Below are 6,667 nucleotides of genomic sequence, written 5' to 3' on the forward strand. Positions count from 1 at the left end.
GCAAGCCCAGGAGAGAGGTCTCGAGAAACCAAACCTGACGATTCTTTCATCATGGACTTCCATGCTCCAGGACTGTGAGAAAATAAATTTCTGTTGTTTAAATTTCTGTTGTTTACCACATCCAGTCTGTGGTATTTTGTTATGGCAGCCCTAGCAAACGAGTATAATTACAAAATTCTGCAGGCCACGTTTTCAACTTATAATGAGCTCTTTTTCTTGAGGTGCATATATCCAAGTATGGGGCCTGTGGCACGTACAATATTACTCAGAACCACCACTCCTCCTCACATTTGCTGGATGCGTCTTGCTGGGGCAGAATCCTTTTCCTTTGTGGTATCAGGGCCCTTGATGGGTGAATATTTCTTCTCTCCCTATTCCTTTCCCAGAGAAGAGTGTTTTGCTGAAAATTCCTGGTATCTTAGTCTCCCTCATTTCCTTTCTTCCCCAGAAGTGGAGTGAGTTATCCGACTGGTGAGTTTGGGAGGGGAACAGGGTGGGAGTATCTCAGCCCCTTCCTTCCTCACTGTCATGGAAGGCAGTCTGCCTTCAGAAGACATGTGTTCTAGTCTATTCCTCTGTACCCTTTATCATATTGGGGCACCCCTGTTTGGAGAGGCTGTGATTATCCAGTGTTGTCTGTGACAGACGAGCAGGATACCCGTTGTTACTACACACCCTTCCCAGTTACCTAGTGCTATATGGCAAACTATTCTAAAATTTAGTGGTGTAACACAACAATCATTTTATTAAGTTCATAATTTTGTGGGTCAGAAATTTGGGCAGGATATAGCCAGGATGACCTGTATCTGCTCTGCAATGACTAGAGCCTTCAGTTAGGTTGGCTCAAATAGCTAGATTTGGCTCAGCTGGTTTGACTGGAGCCATATTTCTTGGGCCTTGATTCTAGCCATCAGCTGAGTTTCTCAGTTTTTCTCCATATCGCATCTACCAAGGCCAGAATGTCCAAGGTTTTCACTAACATTTCTTTGCCTGGGCAAGGCTGGCTGAAACAATTAGGGCTAGCTGGGCATCTCTACCTCTCCATGTGGACACTCTACAAGGTTAGTGTGGGCTTCCTCACATTATGGTGGTTTCAGAGTAGTTGGACTGCTTATATTGTGGCTGGGTTTTCCCAGAATGAGCATTCCAGGTGGCCAAAGTGGAAGCTCGAGGCTTCTTCTGACCTAGTCTTGAAAGTGATATATTCTATTGATTACAATTGAGTCACAGGGCAAGCTAAGATTTAATAGCTGAGGGATGGTAAAACAGGGATGTTCATACGAGGGGGAGGTTCAAAGAGGTGTGTGTGGGGAGGTGTCTTTTTAGAAACTAGCTACCAAAATGTGTAAGGCATGTTCTTAAATCAGTAATTAAGGTGCTACTGGTGTCTCCATCTGTCTTACTCTTTTGTTTTACTTTACATTTGATTCAGAACTGAGGCCAGGAGAAGTGAAATGTTTTTTTATTGATCTTCCCATACATCAGCAACAGCTATCGTCTGTCCTTGCAACATGGCTTATATCAGAAATATCCTAATTATAGACAGCATTCAAAAATGCTCTGCTTGCATGCAAAAAAGAGGCTGTAAATAGATACTTGGGGGTTGGGATGTTGCCTCACACCATGCGTTAAATACAGATTAGCATCACATCTCAGTTAAGGAGTAAGTTCTAAAGACAGGAAGGAATTCTGAAAACCTGATGGCTAAAACATCCTGCTGAATTCCCAAATTCAACTTTAATTCTTCCTCCTCATGAGCCAAATGGCTGTTGGTGCTAGAAGGGAGCCAGACCCTGGAGGATGGGCATGAGAGGATTTTGCAGGCCTTGCCATGCATTGAATGTCACAAGAGCTGGGGACCAGGACAGACGAACACTGGGGTGAAGATTTGAACCAGGCCCAGATCCTGGGATAGGTCAGTGTTGGTCTGTCATTTATGATCATCTGAGGAAAAACTGAGCAAATGAGCTAAGCCCACTCCACCTCTGAGACTGGAAAGCTTGAGGAGACCAAGGAGCAGACAGTCTTTCTCAGGTGATCAAACAGGAGTCAGACAATCTTGCTACATTCACATGTAGTCTCAGGGGAGCAGAAGCCACCATGCTACTTGGGGTCCAGCAGCTGGTCCCAAATAGCAGACAAAGAAAAACTATACACTGGAACCTTCCAATGCCTAGAGAGAGAAGAACAAGCACAACAGGAGAAGCAGCCCCTGCTCATGCAAGAGCCGGTGGACGATGTGAACAACTTGAAAAAACAAGAGCAGGTAAGGAGATTCATTATAGCACAGAAAAGACTTGGGGAACTAAGTCACATTATTTTTTTTTAAGATTTTATTTATTTATTTGAGAGCAAAGGAATGAGAGAGAGAGAGAGCGTGCACATGAGTTGGGGGGGATCAGAGGGAGAAGCAGACTACCTGCTGAGCAGGGAGCCCGATGCGGGACTCCATCCCGGGACTCCAGGATCATGAACTGAGCCGAACGCAGTTGCTTAACCAACTGAGCCACCCAGGCACCCCAGTCACATTATTTTTTAAGTAAAATATCAGTGGATAAATTGAAGGAAAAAACAGTCCTTACTGAGATTCAAATTAGAGGCTGGGAAGACACACAGAGGAAACCTTCAGGGCCTATCTAGTCAAACTGAAAAGAGATTGATGTCAAGAGGGAGAGATGAGAATTAGAGTCACAGGAGACCTAACATGCAAATAATAATACTTCCAAAAGGAAAAACAGGAAGATTTGGAAGAAAGGTAATAATTAAACAAATAATAGAAGAAAATTTCCTAAACTAAGGAAGACCTGAGACACTGAGGCACACTAGAGTGGGTCCTGATAAAATTCCTTAAGTCCAAGAATAAAGAAAAAAATGTAGAGGCTTCCACATAGAAACAACAAGTTATTTTGAAGGTTAATTTAAAAATTCAGGTTGTCATTGGACGTCTCATCTGCAGAATGAAGAGCTGCTGAGTATAAAATGACATCTATCGACTACTTCGAAAGAAGTGCAACCATGGATCCTATAAGCAGCCAAAATGCCATTCCACTATCATAACGAAATAAAGATATTTGTAGATATGAAAGGATATGCATCATCTGATTATTCTACAGGAGGAAAATTCTGGAGAGTGGACCACAACTAACAACAAATAAATCCTAACAGAGATGAGAATGAGGTGCTTGAGTGGTGGGTGGCAGGGTAGACATTGAATCTGTGAGTGGGGGTAAGAAGAATGGGGAATCTCAAGTCTTATCCTACGAGGTGCATGGGAGATAGAGGGATGTAGTAGAAGAATAGATCACTTGGTAAGGGTTTTTGGAGCTAAAATTAATATTAATAGAGAAATAATGGGCTTGGTTGTAACTGCCAGGATAAAGAAGGGAACCCTTAGCACATTAGAAAAGTAGAGTACAGGTCCCGAATTAATAAGGAGTTCTACTTGTAAACAAGCTACAAATATAAAAAGAAAAATGTCAAATTAAAATTAATTAACATGGGTGCCTGGGTGGCTCAGTTGGTTAAGCGACTGCCTTCGGCTCAGGTCATGAGCCTGGAGTCCCGGGATCGAGTCCCACGTCGGGCTCCCTGCTCAGTGGGGAGTCTGCTTCTCTCTCTGACCCTCTTCCCTCTCATGTTCTCTGTCTCTCATTCTCTCTCTCTCAAATAAATAAATAAAATCTTTAAAAAAATAAAAAAAAATAAAAAATAAAAAAATTAATTAACATAGAGTAAGATGGGACATATAAAAAAAAGTATTATATATGTTGTGTTAGTGATCTACAGCTGCATAAAAAGTTAACCCAAAACTTGGTGGCCTAAAATAACAAACAGATATTTATGTGGGTCAGGAGTTTTAGAGAAACTTAGCGGGGTGGTTAAGCCTCAGGGTCTCTCATGATGTAAGGGTATTGTCAGGAGCCAGTCGTCTGAAGGCTTGAACGGGGCCAGATCAAAGAGCCTCTCTTTTCTGCCTAATCTGACTAGAAGATTAGTGGATCCCACCATCAAAATATTTGTTTTACTTGTGAAGGGGTAAAATTTCCAAGCAAAGTATTCTTTGGAGTTCCTACAAGTTGAAGAGATGCTAGGCTTCACCGAGTTTAGAAATACCAGAGTGTGTGACTATTTTGGTTCCTGATTGCTAATAAATGATTGTATAATTATTTTCATTTTAACATACAATCTGGCATGTATGTGGCAAAGTAGACAGTCCTTATTCATCTTTAATTGTTAGAGGTTATTAATATTGATTTTTAAAAAAGATTTAATTAATTAATTTGAGAGAGAGAGTAGGGAGAGGGGCAAAGGGAGAAAATCTTCAAGTTGACTCCCCACTGAGTGCTGAGCCCTATGTGGGGCTTGATCCCACGACCCATGAGATCGTGACCTGAGCTGAAACCAAGAGTTGGACACTTAACTGACTGAACCACCCAGGCGCCCCGAGTTATTAATATTGATTTATAAAACCCAGCTAATTGTAAGGTAAAAATAGCTTAGTGAATATGAAATAATTGTTTATGCTTGGCACGCCAAATAATTATAAATATCCTAAATGGTCAAATACGAAAACCGTTTCAACTAAAACAAAAGCAAGAATTTTGGAAAAGAAGTTATAAACATATTTGTTTTACTGGTGAGAAACTATAAGTAGAAAAATCAACAAGTACATTATATATAGAACATTAATAAGAATTAACATGAAAATTAGGTCAAAGGAATTCATTTACATAAGAAAGATATATATTATCTCATATACTAATATAAGATAAAGACATAAAAAGCAGTGGATTTCCTCTATAATAATGGTAACCAGAAATAAAAGCAGGAAAATAGTTCATTCATAGTGGTAGCAAAAATGATAAAATACTTAGGAATGAATTTAAGAAGAAAAACATCAGAATTTAATGGGAAAATTTAATAAACTTATAGAAAAAAATTAAGTTCTTTTTGAAAGGCATAAAAGGATATTCATGCAATTAGAAAGACATGCTATATTTTTGCATGATAACTTTAATAAATAAAAATATCAATTCCAATTATAATTGTAGGAAGAATTTTAGGCAATTTCATAAAGGATGTTCTTATGAAAGACTAAATAACAAAAATAGCCAAGAAAAGTGTAAAGAAGAAATATCATGATAAGGATATTGCCTGGACAGACATTAGAAGGTGCTATAGAACTCTGGCATTTAAATGGATAAATAGATCATTGGAATAAAATAATGAATCAAAAAATAAGCTCTAATATGTATGAATTTTGAATATATAATAAACTTGGCACTTTATTTCATTAGGAAAAAAGATAGTTTATTTAAGCACAGTTGACATTTTAGTTCATCTGGAAGAAAATGAAGTAGGAGCCCCATCTTGTACCATATATGAAAATCAATTCCAGTTGGATTAAAGACTTAAATATAAAATTTTTAAAAAAGAAATAAAAAAGAATCTTTGAAGAAAATCTAGGAGGTTGCATTTACTACCTATGGATGAGAGAGAACTTTTAAACCAGGACAAGAAATCCAGAAAGTAGGGGGGCCTGGTTGGCTCCATTGGTTAAGCATCTGACTTTGATTTCAGTTCAGGTGATTCGTGATCTCAGGGTCATGAGATCGAGCCCCTTAAGATTCTCTCTTTCTCCCTCTCCCTCTACCCCCTACTCCCCACCCTCCTCCCTCACCCACTCATGGGTGTGCTCTCGCTCGCTCTCTCTCTAAAAAAAAAAAAAAAAGAAAGCTAGAAAGAAAGAAAAAGACCTATTTACATATATATATGTGGCAGAAGATACCAAAGTCAATGGATGATAGATCATAGATTTACAAAATGTATTTGTAACACAAATAGAGACAACATTTGAAAATCTATAGAATACAAAGAATATATAGGCCTCAAACTGACATGAAAACATAGTTCAGAACTGTGAACAAAGGTTGTAAATAAGACATTCTTAGAAATCCAAAACCATATGGTAAAATCCTTAAACTTATGATAGTAGATTGAATATGAAGATAGGAAAGGAGAAGGAAGGTGTGGAGAAATAAAAAATAAAATTAGGAGAAAAAGACAACAAAAAGTTTCTTACAATGTTTGATATGAGCCTATGTGTACAAAATATTCAATGTATGTGAATATAGCATAAAATCTAGAAAATAGATCAAGTTAGATCTATATCTACTAGTACTGGGCATTTCTAATCCATGCAAGTGTAAAAAAGTCCACATTGCCCAGTAATGTGTATACTGTAATTATATTTTGTTAAAAACACTAACAACAACATAAATCCTATGAATACGTATATATGCATGTATAAATTTGATGGAGAGAATGGTTTGAAAGGATACACACCAAGCTGTGTGTGCATTTGTGTGTGTGCGTGTGTGTGTGTGTGCGTGTGCGTGTGTGTGTGTGCGTGTGCGTGTGTGTATGGTGGGAGGGGGTTGTTGAGAGTGGTGGCAGCCCACAGATTTGCTTATCTGTTCTTTTATAGTGTTTTTACACATTTTAAATATTATTTAAATTATTAAATTATTTAAAATTATTAATTTTTAAATTAATTTTAATATATTATAATATATTTATATTATATTTATAATATATTATAATATTTATATATATTATATATATAATATAATAATTATATTATATATAATATATAATAATATACAAA

This window comes from Callorhinus ursinus, unplaced genomic scaffold (genome assembly GCF_003265705.2).
Source record: "Callorhinus ursinus isolate GAN/ISIS: 27379988/994484 unplaced genomic scaffold, GSC_fseal_2.0 scaffold5, whole genome shotgun sequence".
NCBI lineage: Eukaryota > Metazoa > Chordata > Mammalia > Carnivora > Otariidae > Callorhinus > Callorhinus ursinus.